The sequence below is a fragment of the Peromyscus eremicus genome, chromosome 12 (assembly GCF_949786415.1).
Source record: "Peromyscus eremicus chromosome 12, PerEre_H2_v1, whole genome shotgun sequence".
NCBI classification, from domain to species: domain Eukaryota; kingdom Metazoa; phylum Chordata; class Mammalia; order Rodentia; family Cricetidae; genus Peromyscus; species Peromyscus eremicus.
The window spans coordinates 75,201,673-75,221,787 of NC_081428.1; the positions used below are offsets into that span (position 1 = coordinate 75,201,673).

At 42.6% G+C, this 20,115-nt stretch overlaps 1 long non-coding RNA gene across 2 annotated transcripts; it reads left to right on the forward strand.

The window, feature by feature from the left end:
• The first annotated feature begins 1,184 nt into the window (after positions 1–1,184).
• LOC131922392 (uncharacterized) lies at positions 1,185–18,939 on the forward strand. Of its 2 annotated transcripts, none has more exons than XR_009382264.1 (4): positions 1,185–1,297; positions 11,149–11,196; positions 16,535–16,786; positions 18,829–18,939. It is a non-coding gene; the product is annotated as an uncharacterized LOC131922392 (long non-coding RNA). The 2 variants fall into 2 exon arrangements; XR_009382265.1 differs by lacking the exon at positions 18,829–18,939 and adding an exon at positions 18,518–18,798.
• Positions 18,940–20,115: the final 1,176 nt, after the last annotated feature.

A 20,115-nucleotide genomic window follows, 5' to 3' on the forward strand; every position in this document is an offset into this window, starting at 1 on the left:
GTTTTCCTAAGTCGCAATGCTGAGCCTGAGCAGATAAAGCACGCTCAGTGACACGGGGTTCAGAGCGGCTGTGTTCCAGCAGGGCAGCTCTGTTTACATCAGGAAATCCAGCCCCAGCGCACGGGGGCAGCGCGGAGGCGGCCCGGGCGCCGGCCTCCCTCGCGCTCGCCGCCGCGCTGCGCTGGCCCCTGGCGCTCCGCGCCTGACTCCATCCAGATGTGCCGCGGCTCCAGAGTGGCTGCCGCGCGCAGTAAATGGGCATCCGAGGCTCGTCAATCCCGGCCAGAGCAATTGCGGTCTCGCGGGCCGCCCCGCTGGCACGCGGAAACGCGCGCTCCAAAGGGGACCGTTGCAGGGGGGAGGGAGGGGGAAGCGCACCCCGGCTCAGAGGCGCGCTAATGACCGACCTGGGAAATGTGCCTAATGCATTTGTACATTTCCTTGTAAATGTTTTACACTTTGAAAGAAAGGAGAATGCTGAATATCAGTGGGAAATGTTGGCTGTCTATAGGTCCCTGTGGATATCACGGGGTTAGTACCGCTTGTAACAAGAGAAAGAGAAACATAAAAAAGTTGGGAAACACAGCCAATTAGTCATTACTGGGAGACTGTAAAAACAACAGAAAGAGAAAGAGGAGGGAGGAAAAGGAATCAAAGAAGAAAATGCCTCCGGGGAAGAAAAGAGAAGAAACTAAAGAAACTAGATGATTTGGGGAGCGCGGGGGGTGGGGGGTGTTCTCGGAATTGAATGGGGAAGCAGAACAGCTCGTGGCCTTCTAATCAGGAGCGACTTGCAAACTAGCAAACTAGCAAGTTCCAGGGTGCAGACGCCCCACCACCCTGGAGGCGGGGCTGAGACTTCCCAAACTACACCTATTTGCTGTCCCTGTAAAACTTGAGCTGGGTCAGTGGGCAGGCAGTGCGCTTTGGAGCGGAACCCAATTGTTCAAAATCCAAGTTAGACATTTATTTCTGATCTCCTGCCGCCTACACAGTCGTTACTAGCTGAGTCGTAATAAAAAGAAGACAGGAACCATTTTTTACAACCCTAAACTCTCACCAATCAAGCAGTGGGGCTGTGCCATGCTTGCTAGAACTGTTTTTAATTTTATAGTAATTCTGATGGTTGATTTTTTATTTATTTATTTTTTTTTGGTCAGACTCAAAAATCTAAGAACATACAGCATCACAATTTGAACAGATCTGGTCGAGCCTTCCGGTTCTCCAGTAACTATTGACCAATCTCAATACCCACAAAAATATGGTATATGGTAACTATCAAGTTCTTCAAAAACAGGTTTGCACTGCTTCTTCCAAGGAGGAACTGGTACAGTAGCTGAACCTCCCTGGGTGTGGTAGAAACAGGTAGACTGGAAGCTGGGCCTGGTCATCAGGGAAAGAGGCAAAAGTTTCTCCCTGCAGAACTACTTATCTCTTCAACAGGAGGGGACTCTGAGCCAGTCAGGCCTCCTTCGGCACTGAGTGATCTCAGTCCCCACCTCATCTGAGTCAGGAGGACTGACTGCCACATGTGTCTCAGATCCACTTTCTGGCAAGGGTACAAGTTTGCTAATAAGCTAGGGTTCTTTCTAGTGTCTGGCCACAAGACAGTAAGGGCACAGCTCAGCCTTAGCAGTACAAAAAATCTTGCATAAGATCTCCTTCAAAAATGAGCAGACAAGAGATAAAGTGTTCTTACAGAAGTACAAGTGTGTGTCCTCTCTCTTGAGCACAAAGCACTCTGGCAGGTGAGCATGTGGAGGCAAAGTGTCTCAAGGAATCATCTCTGAGGTTCAGCACTTCAGGGATTGGATAGAAATGAACACAGATAAGTTTCTTATCTGGCAGCAACTTTTACCTTTTTAAGGAGGATTTGAAGTTGACTGACTGAGGGGAACGCTACATTAAAGACAAACTGGAAAATCCCTGTGACCTGCAACCTTAATTTACCCACTCACATTGTTCATAACCTGGGCACATCTGACTAATGATAGTGCCCACCACCATTGTCATGTCTCTCCAGAAGACTCAAAACATACCATCCAGCTGTTGCTGACAAGCCTGTTCTAGTTGATGGCATTACTGGGTGGGTTTTTCTCTCTGCAGAGTTCATCCTCCATCTCTGGCTCTACTTGCAGCTCACCTCTCTCCTTCAACTCTACCTGATCCTGGTTGAACCCACTGTCTGAGGCTTTGACTCTACTGTTCTCTATAAATGTTGTCTTGGCATTGTCTCTCTCCTGATAGTTTTTACTAATAACACAGGATCTAAAGGTTAGACAGACAGAATCAGTACACTTTAACACTGCTATTAACATTTGCAAATGAACTTTACACCCTCCTTTTTTAACCCTCCTGGCAGCAATAAGGATATTCTGAAGAGAAACATTTGTGCCTCTCTTCCTATCAGAGTTATTAAAAAATGGTCCCGGAGGAGTTGTAATTTTCTCCCAAAGAGTCTGGAGGAAAGGGAGATGCTGGGAGAAAGGAAAGGGTAGGTCTGGTGCCAGTCAGAAAAGGAATTTGTTCCTCAGGAAGAGATTTCACACACTTCAAACAGTTTGTCAGACCACTTTACAGGAAATACTAGAGCCAAGATGGTGATGGGTCAGTGCTGAGGGACCCACACCTTAATAACTGCTTAGTGATGCATACTTCTTACCTTCCATTTAAATAAAGCTTCATGTTATTAGCCTACAGACAGACTGGAGTTTAGAGGGTTTCTCTTCCCATCTTGTTATTTGTTACTCTGACCAACATGGCCACATTGAATAAACCTGCTTTCTCAGCATTTTGTTATTGTTAGATTATAATTGGCATCTTGGGGCTGCCAGGGCCCAGGTTCTAGCAACTCAGATAATACTTTGAAGCTCAGTGTTTTGGCAAGGAAATGTATCCTCTTCCTTCCCAAACTAAACTTGTTTGGTCCCCCTGTCCTTCCAGTGTCTACCAAAGACAACATCACTGTCCTATCTCAGATGAATATCTGCAGAATTTCTCTTTAATTGATTTCCCTGTCTCATCACTCCTATGATAGCTCCCGTAACACACCTCTAAGGATCAGACCCTATCTCTGGCTCTGAGGATACAAAGGTGAAGAAGGCAGCTCACAACTACCCATGACTACTTGGCACATACTCATCATGTCTACTACATAGCTTCATGTTGTATCATAATTTCCTTGCTCAGAGTCTGGCAGTTCTTTATCTTTGCTCTATAGAAAACCTTGTGCTCACAGACATTGAAATTTCCATATTCAATGCTTGCTTCCTCTTCTATTATGACTGTCATCCTCCAAAGCCTTCCTGGGAAGAGGCTGTGTCTTCCCTATGTCCTGCCTGCTGAGGGTATTATACTACCATCCTGGAGAGTCACTCTTACTGTAGATGGTGATTTCTAGAAGGAAGTTTAAACTATTCTTTACTCTCTAATAGTAAAATCTAATCAAACCTTAAACCACAAATCAAGTCTATAATTCACTGCAGAAGACCATCTTTGATAGGGACCCTACATTCCAGTGAGATCTCACCATATTCTGAACCTCCAATTATTAATATCATCAGGTCTTCCACTGTCTACCAGCTTTCAGCTTTCAAGCCTACAAAATTTTTAGACTTCCAACATAAAAAATCTTCTTTTTTTTCATTTTTTTAAGACAGAGTTTCTCTATGTAGCCTTGGCTGTCTTGGACCTCACTATATACCCAGATGGCCTCAAACTCACAGAGATCCACCTGCCTCTGTCTTCCGGGTGCTGGGATTAAAGGCATGTGCTTCCACCGCCTGGCATCAAAAGTCTTAAAATCTAACTTTCTGCCTTTTCCCCTCAGTCTCTTTCTTCTTTCATAATTATCATTAACTGTGGTAATATTATATTCACACTCAAATCAAAACTTGAGAATAACCCATATTTTTTTCTTTTCCTTAACTCTAAAGTGTAGCCAGCTACTAAGCCCTGTCCTCTATGTCTTAGTGATGATTGAATGTATCCTCCAGAGGTTCATGTGTTAGAAACTTGTCTACATGTATTTATTTGTTAATTCACATTCATTTATTAATTTAACCACAAAGGTTCCATTCCCTGTTCCTGATCACTTGAACTAAATATACTTACTAATTCAAGAATTACACTATGACTGGGTGGGAGCTTCTCTGGCTAGAAAAAAAGCCCATTACAATGATTCAGATGTAATGACAGGTCAAGCCCATCTGAGACAAAGAAGTGTGGTCCTGAACTCAGAAAGCAGTGTTAAAAGTAGGACTGTTGTGACCTGACTTTCCCAGCATGACAGACACAGAGAAAGGAAGACCTTAAGCCTGAGAGCCCTCTCTTTCCTTGCCCTAAGGACCTAGCAGCTACATTTCAATTCTGTCTTCTGTAGTCTTTTCCAGTGACAGAGCCTATTCACTAACATTCATTTCCATCTTCCAGAGACAATGAAGAAAGGTCCCCAGTCTACAAGAGGGAGATTAGTGTCACATCAATTTAGGGAGGCCCCCAATGGAAAGCTTCACCAGGAGGGAACTCCCTGTGGATGAAGATGTCTCTCAGTTCAGTTAACCTCCAGTAATAAGACAATGGCTAGGTCAGTAACAAAGCTCTGCATCTCCTATCCACTCCTTCTGGTCCTCAACAATAGTAATGTCTGCACACTTGGATCTGAGAGAATTAGTAGCACAAATGACATGCCTGAGGCTCAATAACTGAAACCTCTATAAAAATGGTAGAGAGGTCCAGTAAGGCCTGGCACTGAAGTTTTGGCTCATAAAGTATTGGGGTGGGGACTGGTGGGGAGGGGAGTTTCCTGATGCATTCTATACAGATGTTTTTGTTTGTTTGTTTTTATCAGCATGTATTACAATCTACTAATTTTTGTGTTTGTATTTTTGTAGATTCAAAACAAAACCCATCTGAAACCTGCTGCATAAAACCATTGTTATCTCTCTCTCTTTGCAACTCAGAACAATTCCTAGCTGCCTCTTCTCATACTGGATGGAAGGAATAGCAAGGCCTTCCCAGAACTAACACCCTACAGTCTCAATCACACCAAGAAAAAGAGACTTACACAGGAGCACACATTAACACACACATGTGAGTAGACAAACATTTATGTGTGCAGATACACAAGGATACAGAGACATACACTGAAGACTTACACATCCAAACACGGGTAGAGAAACACAGACACGTACTCTTAAATATACAAAAATAGATCTCCTTAGAAAGACACATAGCACGAGTACGTATAATCATAGTGACAGAAGCAGTCACCACAAGTCTACAGGACACCGTTGATTATTGAAGGGTCAGCTTCTTTGACTTTATTCCTTTGACCTCAGTTCAGTCCCTAGGGAAAGGAAGATTTTGAGCACTGTAGGCTTCTAGGAAGTCTGGAAGAAAGAGCATGAACCACACAGTCTTGATGGGACCATCAAGTACTCTACCTATTCTGAGCCCCCACCCTCTTTTTGGTATTTATTTCTGTTGGGTCCGGGGTCACACAATAATAGGGGACAGACCACCAAAGTCTATTAAACTAGAAGCAAACTTTATTCCAGAAAAATGAAAATTAAAAAAATTAAAATTAAAATAAAACATCAGGAAGAGAGGCTAAAATCTTTTTAAATTATGGATTAGCCTATAGAAAAAATGTCTGTGGTTAATCAAACAGTGAAGGGGAAGATGAATAGGAATCCCACTTACACAACTTAAGTAAAACATAGCTCTCTGAATGGATGAAGATAGGTCTCTTCTGTATCCCAGAATCTAATCAATATTTATATGGATAATTCAGCTATCACTTGGCTTAAAAGTGCTTATTGGGAAATGCTATCATTTTTACTATTTTCTACAGGGTAAATATTTTCCAGTTTCAAATAACCCTGAACTTTTTAATTATAACCTGTTCTTATGTTCAAAAAATAAAACAAAATAAAATAAAACACTGCAGGGCACAAAAGCTGAGACCACAGCCAGTGTTGGAATTCTGGGCCTGTAGCAATGGAGGCTGTTACTGGGTCCCTTTTATAGCATCAGGCACAGGTGTATGCTAGGAGTCATGTAGGACCATCAGCCATGAGATGCATGCTAGAAGTCACATAGAAACAACTATTAAAAGTTAACTTTGGTCCAGGCAGTTGTTGGCTAGAAGGGGCAAGGGGGTTAAAAGTTAACCCCCGGCTGTTGACAGAGGAGCTGGCTGTAAAGCAAACAGCCCTTGTTAGCAGTTAACCTTTAGAGCTGATGACTGTCAGTTTTTATCTCTTAAGCTTATAATTTTATACTTTTATATTCCTAGACCCTTCAATTCAATTCAAGGGAGACAGTATACGGAAGTGTTGGGGTTTCGATGTGGTGGGAGTAGGATGTGTGTTACAGAATGAGCTTTTTCAAACAGCAAGGGAAAAAGTCCAATCAATGTGCCCTTGAATGTTCAGAATTGTTCTCAAAAAAGCTGGAATTAATTGTTCTGGTTGGTTTTTTGTTTGTTTATTTGTTTTGATTTTGGTTTTTGTTTGTTTGTTTGTTTGTTTGTTTTGGTCAGCTATGCCACACTGTGCAGCCTTTTTATTTATTGTTTTTTTATTTTTATTTTATTTTATTTTACAATATAATTTAATTCTACATATCAGCCACGGATTCCCTTGTTCTCCCCCCTCCCGCCCCTTCCCTTCCCCCAACCCACCCCCGATTCCCATCTCCTCCAGGGCAAAGACTCCCCTGAGGATTGAGATCAACCTGGTAGACTCAGTCCAGGCAGGTCCAGTCCCCTCCTCCCAGGCCGAGCCAAGCGATCCTGCATAGGCCCCAGGTTTCAAACAGCCAACTCATGCACTGAGCACAGGACCCAGTCCCACTACCTGGATGCCTCCCAAACAGATCAAGCCAATCAACTGTCTCACCCATTCAGAGGGCTTGATCCAGTTGGGGGTCCCTCAACCATTGGTTCATAGTTCATGCGTTTCCATTCGTTTGGCTATTTGTCCCTGTGCTTTATCCAACCTTGATCTCAACAATTCTCGCTCATCTAAACCCTCCTCTTTCTTGCCAATTGGACTCCTGGAGCTCCACCCAGGTCCTTGCCATGGATCTCTGCATCCAGTTCCCTCAGTCATTGGATGGGGTTTCTAGCACAACAATTAGGGTGTTTGGCCATCCTATCACCAGAGTAGGTCAGTTCCGGCTGTCTCTCGACCATTGCCAGCAGTCTATTGTGGGGGCATCTTTGTGGATTTCTGTGGGCCTCTCTAGCACTTTGCTTCTTCCTATTCTCATGTGGTCTTTATTTATCATGGTCTCTTATTCCTTGTTCTCCCTCTCTGTTGTTGATCCAGCTGGGATCTCCCTCTCCCCCAAGCTCTCTTTCCCTCGACCCTCACCCTTCATTACTCCCACTCACGTCCAGGCTGTTCATGTAGATCTCATTCATTTCTCCGTCATTGGATGATCCCCGTGTCTTTCTTGGGGTCCTGTTTTCTAGGTAGCCTCACTGGTGTTGTGAGTGGCAGTCTAGTCATCCTTATTCCACATCTAGTATCCTCCTATGAGTGAGTACATACCATGTTTGTCTTTCTGAGTCTGGGTTGCCTCACTCAGGATGATTTTTTCTAGATCCATCCATTTGCCTGCAAACCTCATGATGTCATTGTAATACTGAGTAGTATTCCATTGTGTATATGTACCACATTTTATTTATCCATTCTTCAGTTGAAGGGCATCTAGGTTGTTTTCAGGTTCTGGAGATCACTTCCTAAATATAACACCAGTAGCTCAGACACTGAGAGAAACAATCAATCAATGGGACCTCTTGAAACTGAGAAGCTTTTGTAGAGGAAAGGATATGGTCAACAAGGCAAAACGATAGCCTACAGAATGGGAAAAGGTCTTCACCAACCCCACATCTGACAGAGGACTGATATCCAGAATATATAAGGAACTCAAGAAATTAGACATCAAAATGCCCAACAGTCCAATTAAGAAATGAGTTATAGAACTAAACAGAGAATTCTCAACAGAGGAAACTCAAATGGCTGAAAGACATTTAAGGAATTGCTCAACATCCCTAATCATCAGGGAAATGCAAATCAAAACAACTCTGAGATACCACCTTACGCCTGTCAGAATGGCTAAGATCAAAAACACCAAAGACACCTTATGCTGGAGAGGATGTGGGGCTAGGGGAACTCTCCTCCACTGCTGGTGGGAATGCAAGCTTGTACAACCACTTTGGAAATCAATATGGCGCTTTCTTAGAAAATTGGGAATCAATCTCCCCCAAGATCCAGCTATACCACTCTTGGGCATATACCCAAGGAATGCTCAATCATACCACAAGGGCACTTGCTCAGCTATGTTCATATCAGCATTATTTAGTGTTTTTAATTCAAGGGATTCCATCAGGAACTCTTTCCTCCTCCTACCCCACGTATGGCCAGCTTGGGGCCCTGAAATCACAATCTCATATCAACCTGAAGAAGCTGAAGATTCAAATATATAACCCAGTGGTTCTTGGTTCCGTATTACAACATTCCTCAGGCACATCAGCAAAATCTGGATATATTTGAGGTTGCCATGGGTCTAGGGGATATGTGCTATTTGCAGATAGTGAGTAGAGATCAGGCTGTTTTTCCTATACCCTATAACACACAGGTCAATTCTGTCACTCCAAACACAGAATGATCTGGCCCTGAGCATCAGTGATGCCAAAGCTAGAAACCTCCTTTTTAACTTGCCCACCAAAGGCTCTTCAATGCAACTGTCTCACGGTGTTCTCTGACTTCATACCACAGCAAGAGTCACTGTGGAACCCACAGCTTCCTGGCAGGAAAACCCAGCAATCATGACTGCTAGCCAGAGCTAGAAGTCAATGCACACTACACAAGGCAAGAGCTTGAGTACAAACCTCCTGCAAAACTAAATTGAAATAAAATCAATGTCATCCTCAAACTATGGTCACCTTCTGCCAAGCAGTTAACAAGAATTACAGGCATATGATTTAAAAACAAAACCAAAAAGAAAAAAAGAAAAAAAAACTGACAACTTTATCTGGTGTCTTTCATACTAAAGGAAAGGAGGGCATCTTGCCCATGATGTAGTGGCTCTGTCCTTTTGTGGTCTGTTTTGGATTTCCTTGGACAAGATGCAGAGCTGTCAGGACTCTGAGGTCAGGATGAATGACAGCTGTGGTCATAGCCATCCATGGACCCTGCTTGTACTGCACAAGCCTTTACTGACTACAGACTGGGAGCAGACCTGGGGACATTTCTAGGGGGAAAGGCAGAAGTCTTTCTTGGACTAGCAGCAAGCTTTCTGCAGTTTCTTGTCCTGCTGCTGACTTTGTATGACTTATGAGGAGGTATCGTGTTTAGGAGAGAGTGTGGACAAGCTGCATTGGTGACCTTGGATAAGCTTGTTTCCTTCTGCACTTCAGTTTCTTCACCTGAGCTGCAGGATGTAATATGCAAAAGGTAGTGAGCAATGGAGAGCACTTGCCATGTGCCAAGTGTTGTCTAGGTAATTTTCACATGCCAATCTGATCTATCCCGACAGCCCCTGATGGTCACTTATACTACAAACAAGGAAACCAAGTCTCAAGAATGATTGTACTCGGGGCACACAGATGGAACTAAAGTTTTCATGTTTTTAACTGTTATGTGTTTTACTGTGGTTCTTGGCTGAAACAAATGGTGTGATATTTGCATTGTCTTTTGAAGAAGTTTTAAGCTTTTAACAGCTGGCAGCTGTCTTATAGGTCAATCACTTGGCTTGCTTTTCTGGTTCTTTATGAACATTTCTAAAGGGAAGCTGAAGGACCCATGTTCACACTAGAGAAGCACACAGTGGGTCCATCTTTTTGTTTTGTTTTGTTTGAGACAGGGTTTCTCTGTGTAGCTTTGGTGCCTGACCTGGATCTCGCTCTGCAGACTAGGCTGGCCTCGAACTCACAAAAATCCACCTGGCTCTGCCTCCTGAGTGCTGGGATTAAAGGCATGCACCACCACCGCCTCGCTAGTGGGTCCATCTTTAAGTGTAGCCACTTTGCGCTCTGTTATTTCCTGGGAGGCTCAGCCTTTAGAAGACTGATAGAGCTGAGACTCTGTAAGTAGTGATAATTATGACTGAGTTTTTGTAGGGAAGGAGTCCTTCCACTGGTCTACCCCAACCCTAGAAAAACCCTAGTCCTTGGATGCTGACTCTCTAGTAGGTTTGGGGAGCCCCACCCTGAGTGCCCATGGTTGCCACACTGAAGTAGATTGTCTTCTTCACTTGCAATTTATGGCTAATGCACCTGCTGTGTTTGGCACTAGATTACAGGTTCACATACAAGCTGAGAGAAAAGCTCCAAATTCACCCCTAACTGTTGACCTTGGTGGTGACTCCTAATCTGTAAGATTGGATACCCCATAAATATCTGTTAACTAAATTAGAGGCAAGGAAATAAATAAATAGAGTGAAACTCCAGTGTATTGAGTAGAAATACTTCTCCAAGAGTAGCACACAGGGTTCCACAGTTTTCTCCTATCAAATAACTTACTTGGTTGCATGATTGCACATTGCCCATTGTCACAGAATCTATTGCTTCTCTGGATCCACAATGTGGAAACAAGCCCTCCATACACAAAGGTTAGGTAACTGCACAGGGTGACACAGTTAGAACCTGACTTCCCATCAGTGTCATCCTCCCAGTCTGGATTGTATGAGGTTTGTTTCTGGCATCACAAACCCACTGGTTGGGTTTTTGTTGTTCACCATCACTGGGCATAGAGCACAGCCACATCTATTTTTGATGCTTCCAACACCTGTAGAGGAATCTTATGAAATCTGCAACTACAATATTAAGCAATGCAATCAGTAAGTGTCAAAAACATCCTGTTCTTCCCACAGTATTTCTCTCTGTATTCACACACAAATGCAGTTGAAAAATAGCAATAATAATAAGAGCACCTGTGGCAGTACCAGCCACACACAGCCTTGTTTATATTCTCAGTCTCTTCTGGTCAGAAAGCCTTACAATAAATAATTTATAGAGTCTATCTAAACAGTGGAGTAAAACTATGCATCTTATGAACACATGAACATAAAAAGAATTATCTTTGTGTGGTTTTATCTTTGAAAGCCTCACAATTTTCTTTTTCTCTTTAACATCAGTGAACATCTACTGGACAATAAGGAGTCAGCTAAGTGAACCAACCCCAGGTGAGTCAAGCTTGCTCTTTCACTTGTCTATACTTAGAAAGTCCCAGTATGGAGCAAAGGCCTTCCCACAAGCCTTATCCACAGGAAATGGGTGTCTGTCTAGAGCCATGGGATTCTCAATCAAATACAGTGGACTTCTAGCCAGGCCGAGGCTTTCTGGTGGCCCATACACATTTCTTTCCTTGTTCCTTATCGTGTGGAAGTCAAGGACTTCATTTTCAAGGATGAGCAAGTCCACTCTTTGTTTCTGGTGCAGGGAGTTTCTTCCTGATGCTTCTAGCATTAAGCATATTTTTATTTCTAGTTTCAAAAGCATTTTCCATAATTTCAAGTTGCCAAAATTCTGACTCCTGGATAATGAAGTACTGTTATAATTCACATGTATATTACCTCATAACCACTATAAACCATTCACCCAAGTTCATGAGATATTTTTGAGTGACTATTTGGACCAGATATTGTCCTAAGCATCTGAGAAAAGCATTGACAAGACAGAAAATGTCTCTTTCATTATAACTCAGGGCTCATGTTCTAGGAAGTGGGAAGTAGTCAATGCATGAGTGAAGTTGCATGTAAGCAGAGTATGTGGGGGTGTGTGTGGAATGGGTCCTAAGAAATACTTGAAAACTGAGTTCTATGGTGGAGCATGTGCTACTTAAGCAGAGGCATGAAGGTGCCTAAGCTGACATATAGTACCTTCTAATGGAGTACTTCAACCTTTTGTTCACATTTCATAAGCACCAACTGTGTGCTAAGACCACATGGAACTCAGAGGCTGCAACATTAAACATGGAGCTAGTCTTTCAATTGTAAGCAAAATGTGGAGTTGCCAAGCCTCTCTCCTAGCTGAAGAGAGATTGTCCTGTCATCATGATATGCTTTTGATCAGGCCAGTATCCTTAAGGAGGAGGTTGATCCAGAGTGAGCTGTCTATGAACCCTCTCTGCAGCTCAGCTAGAATCTTTAGCCCAGATGGCCAAGTCCACGGCCTCCTTATCCTTTCAACAGGGCAGTGCTCTGCCAGCTCTGCATAAGCTGCATCTATACTTAAAAGGGATCATACTTGTTCCATGCATCTGGTGCAAAGATGTTCTTAAAACAGTGAAGGGACCATGCTTATAAGATTCACAGAGGCAACCTGCTAGAAGCTTAGGAGAGGCCTCCTCTTGCCATCCCTGAGCATCAAAATAAGAGAACAAGTTCTCCCAAACTCACTGGGCCTGCCTTGCCACACCTCTGCATCCTGGATCCTCCTTTCACTTTCTGCAGAAGGAGAGAATTGCAGCATTGCCATCAGCTGCACAGCTGCCTCTGAGGCCAGCCTTGTTGTCAAGAGAGAAACAACAAAGGTCTTTCCACAAAGATCTGAAAATATGTCTGAAGAACGGGCCTTATGGGAATGAACACGGACATGAGAACTAGAAGGAACAGTCTTCAAATGATTGCGCTGGTCTTGTCTCTCCAACGCTGCTAGGCAGTGGTTCCTGAAGCCTAATACTCTCACAACATGGACTTAGCAACGCAGGGGTGGGAGACAGTTGCAGAAGGCTTTCCATATCTAACTTCATATGTAGAGCATATTTGTGGTGTCAATGTTATCCCCATTCATAGACCTGAATGCTGAGGGTGACTTGCTGTGACTGGCATTTGATTTAAAGTAAGATAAATTACTTGCTGAATTCAAAAGCTTAAGCAAGTAGAATGGAGCCATTTAAAACCTCCACCTACAATGCCTCAGCAGCCTTCCTACTTACCATCAACACAAAACTGGCCTCCACTCCTACTGGTGATACCCAGGAAATCAGAGCCCCTCTTGGGCTTTTTAGTATCATTAATACAAATTAAAAAAAAAAAAAAATAGGCCAGGCGGTGGTGGCGCACGCCTTTAATCCCAGCACTTGGGAGGCAGAGGCAGGCGGATCTTTGTGAGTTCGAGGCCAGCCTGGTCTACAGAGTGAGATCCAGGAAAGGCGCAAAGCTACACAGAGAAACCCTGTCTTGAAAAACCAAAAAAAAAAAAAAAAAAAAAAATAGGAACAGAGTCAAACAGAAGCTCAAGGACAATTTTATTTGCATGTAGAAGAAAAGCTCCAGAGCAGGCAGGTTTTAAATCTCTGGCAGCTGCCCAGAGGAGGAAGATAGGGAAGAAGAGAGAAAGCCATACCATTTGAGTTGAGGTTAGCCACATGGCAGGAAGCAGGGCTGTAGGAAAGAGTAAAGAAACCCAAAGCGCCATAGAAAGTATACTTAAACTCTGGATAGTATCTGAAAGAAAGAACCAGAGTGAATGAATGAATAAACAAACAAACAAATAAACAAATAAAAAGGTGGGCCGACATAGCTGAACTTAATTGCAGCTAGTAAGGAATGTAATGTGGAGGATTCTGAGGAGGAAAATTACAGTGTCTCAGTGAAGAGCTAATTATTCCTATCTCTTTAAAGTTTAAGGTGTGCCTTCCTGAGGATGGCTACGGTTGGCCAGCCCAGCTGGATTAACTCTTAAAGGAGGAGATTGGCAGTTTTCCACAAGAGGTAGATTCTATTGTTTTGGCAAAAGCTCTCCCTTGAAGGGCCTCAGTAGTAGTGCAGCACTGAGCCATTGCTAGACCCAGTCATTTCACTGAAGTCTCTCCTGCTTTCCCCATTTGTGTTACAACCTCTTACAGAAGACAAAGACTTAGGCATTTGCCCAAGCCCAAGACTGAAGTAGGTGATATGCTCTTGCTGGACAGATATACTGGAAGCAGACCCACTAGGAGGCCACCAACCACCCAAATCCTGTTCTAGAGCTTTCTGCACCTGTATTGTGCACCTGAATTTGCATAGGTACTCTGACTGTAGCATTGAGGACATTGTTAACTTGTTCATGTCCAGCAGACCCACTGCACTGCCAAATTTATCAAAAAGCCACTATCCTGGAACACTGCACCCAAGCCAGGCAATGTGGTTATAACTGGGAACACACAAAAGCTAGCAATTCATTTGCCATTCTTTTTCACACTGAGGAAGGAACTGGGGCCTTATACAAATTGTACAGGTGCCTACCCGAGACTCACCCCAAGTCCAGCATGAGAGAGATCTGAGTACATTCAAGTTAAATTTGAGGCTTTGAATTAAAGTAAACATAATTCATTTTCAAGGACAACAAAGTAAAAGTATTTAATGTGGAAGAAATTGTTCCTTGAGCTATCAACAAACGCCTTCACACTAATGTTTCAAGTCAGTGGTCATCACATCTGTGAGCCTTACGCTCCAAGCCAACATTCATTTTCCCCAAATCTTCCGTATGTGGAAGGCTGGTATTTGACTAAAATTAATATTGAATAAAGAGAGCTCAGTTCTGTTATTAACTCTGGCAATTCCTTTTTTGAGACGTGCCTTGTAATGAAGCATCTATATAGGGATGCCTGTTTGGTGTTCCTGTCCTAGACCCACTTCCTCCCCCTTCATATACTTCTCTATTCTCTCTCTCTCTCTCTCTCTCTCTCTCTCTCTCTCTCTCTCTCTCTCTCTCTCTGCCTTTTTTTTTATAGTGTGATGCTCTTCTTCCATGAAGCTTAACTTGCTGGTGCACCATGTTGGCTAGTTTTATGTCAGTTTGACACAAGCTAGAGTCATCTGTAAAAAAGGACTTTCCATTGAAAAAAATGCTTCCAGATGATTTGATTGTAGACAAATTTGTAGGACCTTTTATTGATTATTGATTGATATAGGAAGGCTCAGCCTACTGCAGGGTGGAGTCTCCACTGGGCAGGTTGTCCTGAGTCGTATTATAAAAACAGAGCAAGTCACGCAGAGTAAGCCAGTAAGTGGCATTCCTCCAAGGCCTTTTTTCAGTTCCTGCCCACAGGTTCCTGCATTGACTCCTTCAGTGATTGAGTGTGACCTAAGAGTTGTAAGTTGAAATAAACCTTTTCCTTCCACAAATTGCTTTTGCAAGATGTTTTGTTATACCAGTAAAAACCCTGAGTGAAACACACACCTTCCATGAGGGCCATCAAGTATATCCACACAGATAAAACACATCATAACAGATTAAAATGGCTAATCAGAGAGAGAGAGAGAGAGAGAAAGAGAGAGCTGAGACTTTAAGACAAGGAAGGAGGTGTGTTCTTCAGCAAAGCAAGACTTTTGCCCTTTGTGTGTTCATAAAATTACTTTGTAAAAATTGACTCAAGCTGGTCATAGGGATAGATACCTTTTCTCAGCTACATCAGAGGCTAAAGTTAGAGATGGCCTGAGTCCAGGTGTTCAAGGCCAGCCTGGATAACATAGCAAAACTGTCTCAAAAAACTATTTTCACTGTTTAATCAGTAAGGATGGTAGGGAAGTGGGAAATAAAAAATAAAAAAAAAAACCACACACACACACACACACACACACACACACACACACACACACACAAATTCTGTCTAAATAGTTGTTAGTCAACAAAAATGACTTCTGCTCTGTTCCATTAATAGAATTTTGAAACCTTTTCAATGAACTCCATTCTTCCAACTACAACAGACAAAAATCAGTCCCACTGCTCTCTTCCAAAATAGCTTCAGATCTGTTTCCCTGTAGGTGATCCCAGGAAGGAAGATGGGGTGGGCAGAAGGGATAAGAATGAGAGGGGGTGGGCAAGAGAAGAGAGGAAGGAATGTACCTGTTTTCTTTAGAAGAAAAGATGCTTTTCCCTCTTAGGATCTTGTGCCCTTTAAGTATTCAACACCCCTAAGCATTTGAAGTCAGGAAGAGGGATTTTGGAGCCTTATTGTCCTGCTCATTTTAGCATATTCTCCTAATCTTACTTAATCAGACAACCAGAGAGCAAGCCTGACTACTCCCACAAGAGCATTTGCGGCCCTCATTCCTATGATGTGGCTTCCTGCTGTCTGGGGCCTTGAGCAGCTTTTGTGTTCCACCTGGGACTGCTCTCTGAAACCAGGTCACTCTGAAAAGCTGTAGGGTATCTTGTAAACACTTCAGGCCAGCAGTTTGTGGCCTGATAAAGAACAGAAGTGCCATTCCAGGGAACTCCTGAGGAATTTCTCCTGTTCTGGAAGAGGATGGATAGCCATGTGAGCTTCTGGAAGAACAAAAAGACACGCCCTTTGGAGACAACAGGAAGGTCCATTCTTGAAAGGCCTTCTGAGAATGTCTGCTCCAGGCACGCTTGGCTGGTGATTGAATAGATGAAGATGGGGTACTGTGTTCCCCAATATTTCCTAAGGGCAAAAAGTCAGGGGGCATAAAATAGAACTGCTAATCTTTTGTTCCCCTCTATATGGATTTATTAGTTCTTGAAGAGTATACCTAAAGAACAAATAGTAAAGCTATGTGTTTGTTTTCCTAGCAGGAAAATAAGAGCTGCACAGAGGCTTTGTTTATGTCTATGTGCTTTGTGGGAACAAGAGCTTCGTGGCCTTTTGGATGATGTGAGAACCTCAGACAGTCTACACCCAACACCAGATGAGGAGACAGAGAAAACACGGCACATGTATAAAGTGGAATACACAAAGAATTGAGTTTCAGACAATCTGCACCCATCTCCAGATGAAGAGACACAGAAAACATGGCACATGTACACGATGGGATACACAAAGAAGTAAGTTTTGTCATTCATGGCAGTATAGATGAGAGGGTCTTTCATGATCTAGTATCCTTATATGGCAGACATGACCAAAGCACACAGACATTAAGCACAGAATTACCCTGGGGGGACCATCTCAACACAGCCCCACAAGATGGCAGAAGAAATTTTTGAGAGGCCTTTATGATTTTTATGAGTGTATTTTAGTTTCACCATACCCAAAAAACCTGACAGAAGCAACATACAAAACAGAAGATTTGCTTTTGCTTAAAGTTCTAGAATCTGAGGTCCATGACATGTGAGAGTATATGCCACCAGGTACATGGGGCTGAGGTTCCTCACATGATGGTAGAACAAGAAACAGAAATATTGGGGTTAGAATCAGATGTAGTCTTTGTTGTGCCCAGATCGTGACCCCCAGAGAGACCACCAAAGACGAGCATGCCGGAATGCAAAAGCATGGTTTAATTCTGGATATCCAAAAGCAATACAAGCCTAGGCAGGGACTTCGTCCAATACATCCAACGCAGTGGAGGCTGGAGGAAGCGCCCACCTATCTGCAAGCTCAGCTTTTAAAGGGAAAAGTCACAAGGTTACATCATTTAGGGGTGCTAGTACAGGTACAATTCTGATTGGCTCGCTTCTAGGGGCTTCTAGAAATTACTTCTAAGGGAGTGGTTGCCCGCCACCATTTCTCATTGGCTGCCCTCAGGGGGGCATTTTTATGGTCAGTTACCCTGGAAACCAGGGAGAGGACATTCCATAGTCTGGCAGGCATTACCTCGTGACTATCTTGTGACTCTGTACTTTTACACTTCCTGGTTTCTGAAATCTGAACTGACTGGTTTCAGTAACTAATGGCCTATTCCCAAAAGGAAAAATCTTAGGCCTTAATTTTAGGGTGAAAGCATTTTGGTCTTATTTCTAAGATGGCTCATTTTGGTCTCACAGTCTTCAAAGCCCCCCTAATGGCATACTTCTAACAGATGGGCCATACCAAGAAGTGGGACCACCAGCTAGCATCATCAGCTGGGGAACAATGTGGGGAACACATGAGCCTGTAGGGGGACAGGTCAGACTCAAACTGTAATGATGAGAATCTCATAATCAAATTTTCTAAACACAAAGAAGTTTCTGTCATGAATGAATTAGTAAATAGAAACAATAAATCCCAGGAAATTGAAGTAATAAAACAATAAGAATGCCATGAGTTATAAACATTATTAGATTATTAAAAGGTAAAGAGTTTCTATAAGAAAGATAAGTCACCTTTAATCCCAGCACTCAGGAGGCAGAGGCAGGCATATCCCTGTGAGTTTGAGCCCAGTCTGGTCTACAAAGCAAGTTCCAGGACAGCTAGAATTGTTACACAGAGAAACCCTGTCTCAAAAAACGAATTTTAAAAAAAGGAAAGAAAATTTATTTTAAAGGAAAATAGGTTCACCTTTAATCCCAGCACTCAGGAGGCAGAGGCAGGCATATCCCTGTGAGTTTGAGCCCAGTCTGGTCTACAAAGCAAGTTCCAGGACAGCTAGAATTGTTACACAGAGAAACCCTGTCTCAAAAAACGAATTTTAAAAAAAGGAAAGAAAATTTATTTTAAAGGAAAATAGGTAGCTGAGAAAAAATTTTAAATTTCAGAGAAGAAGCAATAGCAATAGTTACTAGAATTAATAATTTTAATAAGTGAGATATTATTACTAATAACATTAATAATAATTCATATTTGCTTACAACTCACCTTAGATATAGTGAAGAAGAAATGCGTATTTGAAGAAGTCAGACTGAAAGGGCAATGACATGAAAGCATTACTGAGAGACAAAAGATGCTGTGCAAAGCCACTCACACAGGCAGGTCCTGGTTACCAATACCATCCTGACACCTTGACTACAGAGTACTGATTTGTTTGGGGTGACATTATTCCCACTAGAAAACAAAAAAGATTTCCTTGTTTTCCCAGGGCAAAATGCTTACCCAGATGACATAGTTCTGTCCAATAAAATAGATGTAGCAATTTCCAAGTCAAGTTTTGGAAGTTCACCTCTTTCCTTCCCAGTTCTCTGTGTGGAACATGGACAGAGTGCAAATGGTGGAGTTGCTATACACAAAGGAGGGAGCTGAGAGGTCTTCAGACTGTGAGAAAACCTAAATAAATAAATTAATAAAGAAACAAATCTCTCTTACTTATTCAGTTCACACTAAGTTGTGTTTTCTGCATGATGTGGCTGCCTTTAGTTGATAAGCTGTACAAGAGGAGTATGACAGGGGAAGACAGAAGCAGAGTGAGATAATATTTAAGTAGAAAGTCCTTAAGAAACTTCCAAATCAAATGAAAACACTCAAAATGAAGAGTCTCCTTTCAACCAGAAAGTTTAAAAATAAATCTGTGCCAAGACACACTCAAAACGCTAACAGGGGAGAGGAAATCATAAAACTACCCACAAAGAAAACATGCTCAGATTAAAAGCAGATTCCTCCTCAGAAGGAGGCCAGAGACAATGGAATAATTTCTTTGTATTGAGAGGAAATCATTGCTGGACAAAGTTTAATGCTTAGCTAATTATTGTTTAAAAGGAAGAGAAAGACTCTCAGATAAAGAATTTGTTGTCACAGACCTACAATAAAATGTGTTGGTCAGGAGAAAGGCTAGAGGCCCAGCCAACAAGACACCATGGAGCATGTGCATAAACCTGAGCAGCCAGTCTGCTAAATGTCCAGGGCCAGTTTGTAATAGAAAGATTGTCTGGAAGGAAAGATGCAAAGCACAGTTAGGTGCCAATTTTTTAAGCTCTAGACTCTACTATTTTACACACAGACCTCCAAGCCTGTCTCCATTCATTTTCTATTAAGCACACTTTCCCATCACATAGAGAATAATGGGCTTTCCTTGTGTTTCTTGGAGTTCCCTGGAAATCTCTGATAATTGACATGATTTTTTTTGAAATTTTTATTGATTCTTTGTGGATTTTACATCAAGCATCCCACTCATCTCCACATCCCATTCCTTCTGCCTTCTGTCCTTGCAACCCACCCCCCAAAAAATTGAAAAGTGAAACCAACCAACAAACCAAACAAACAAACAAAAATCTCTCAGAGTGGAAGCTGTAGTGTGGCCCAGTGAGTCATACAGTATTCCATTTAGACCATAAATCTTTACTTGTAAGTATTCACTGCAATGAGTCATTGGTCTGGTACAAGGCCTCTGGTTTCTGTTACACTATTGATATTGGTCCTTCACTGGACTGGTCTTGATCATATTGTTGCCTTGTGTAATGGAGATCATGTAGCTTTGAGTCTGCAGATCTGGCCCCTTCACGCGCTACAGTGTTCATATATGAGGTGG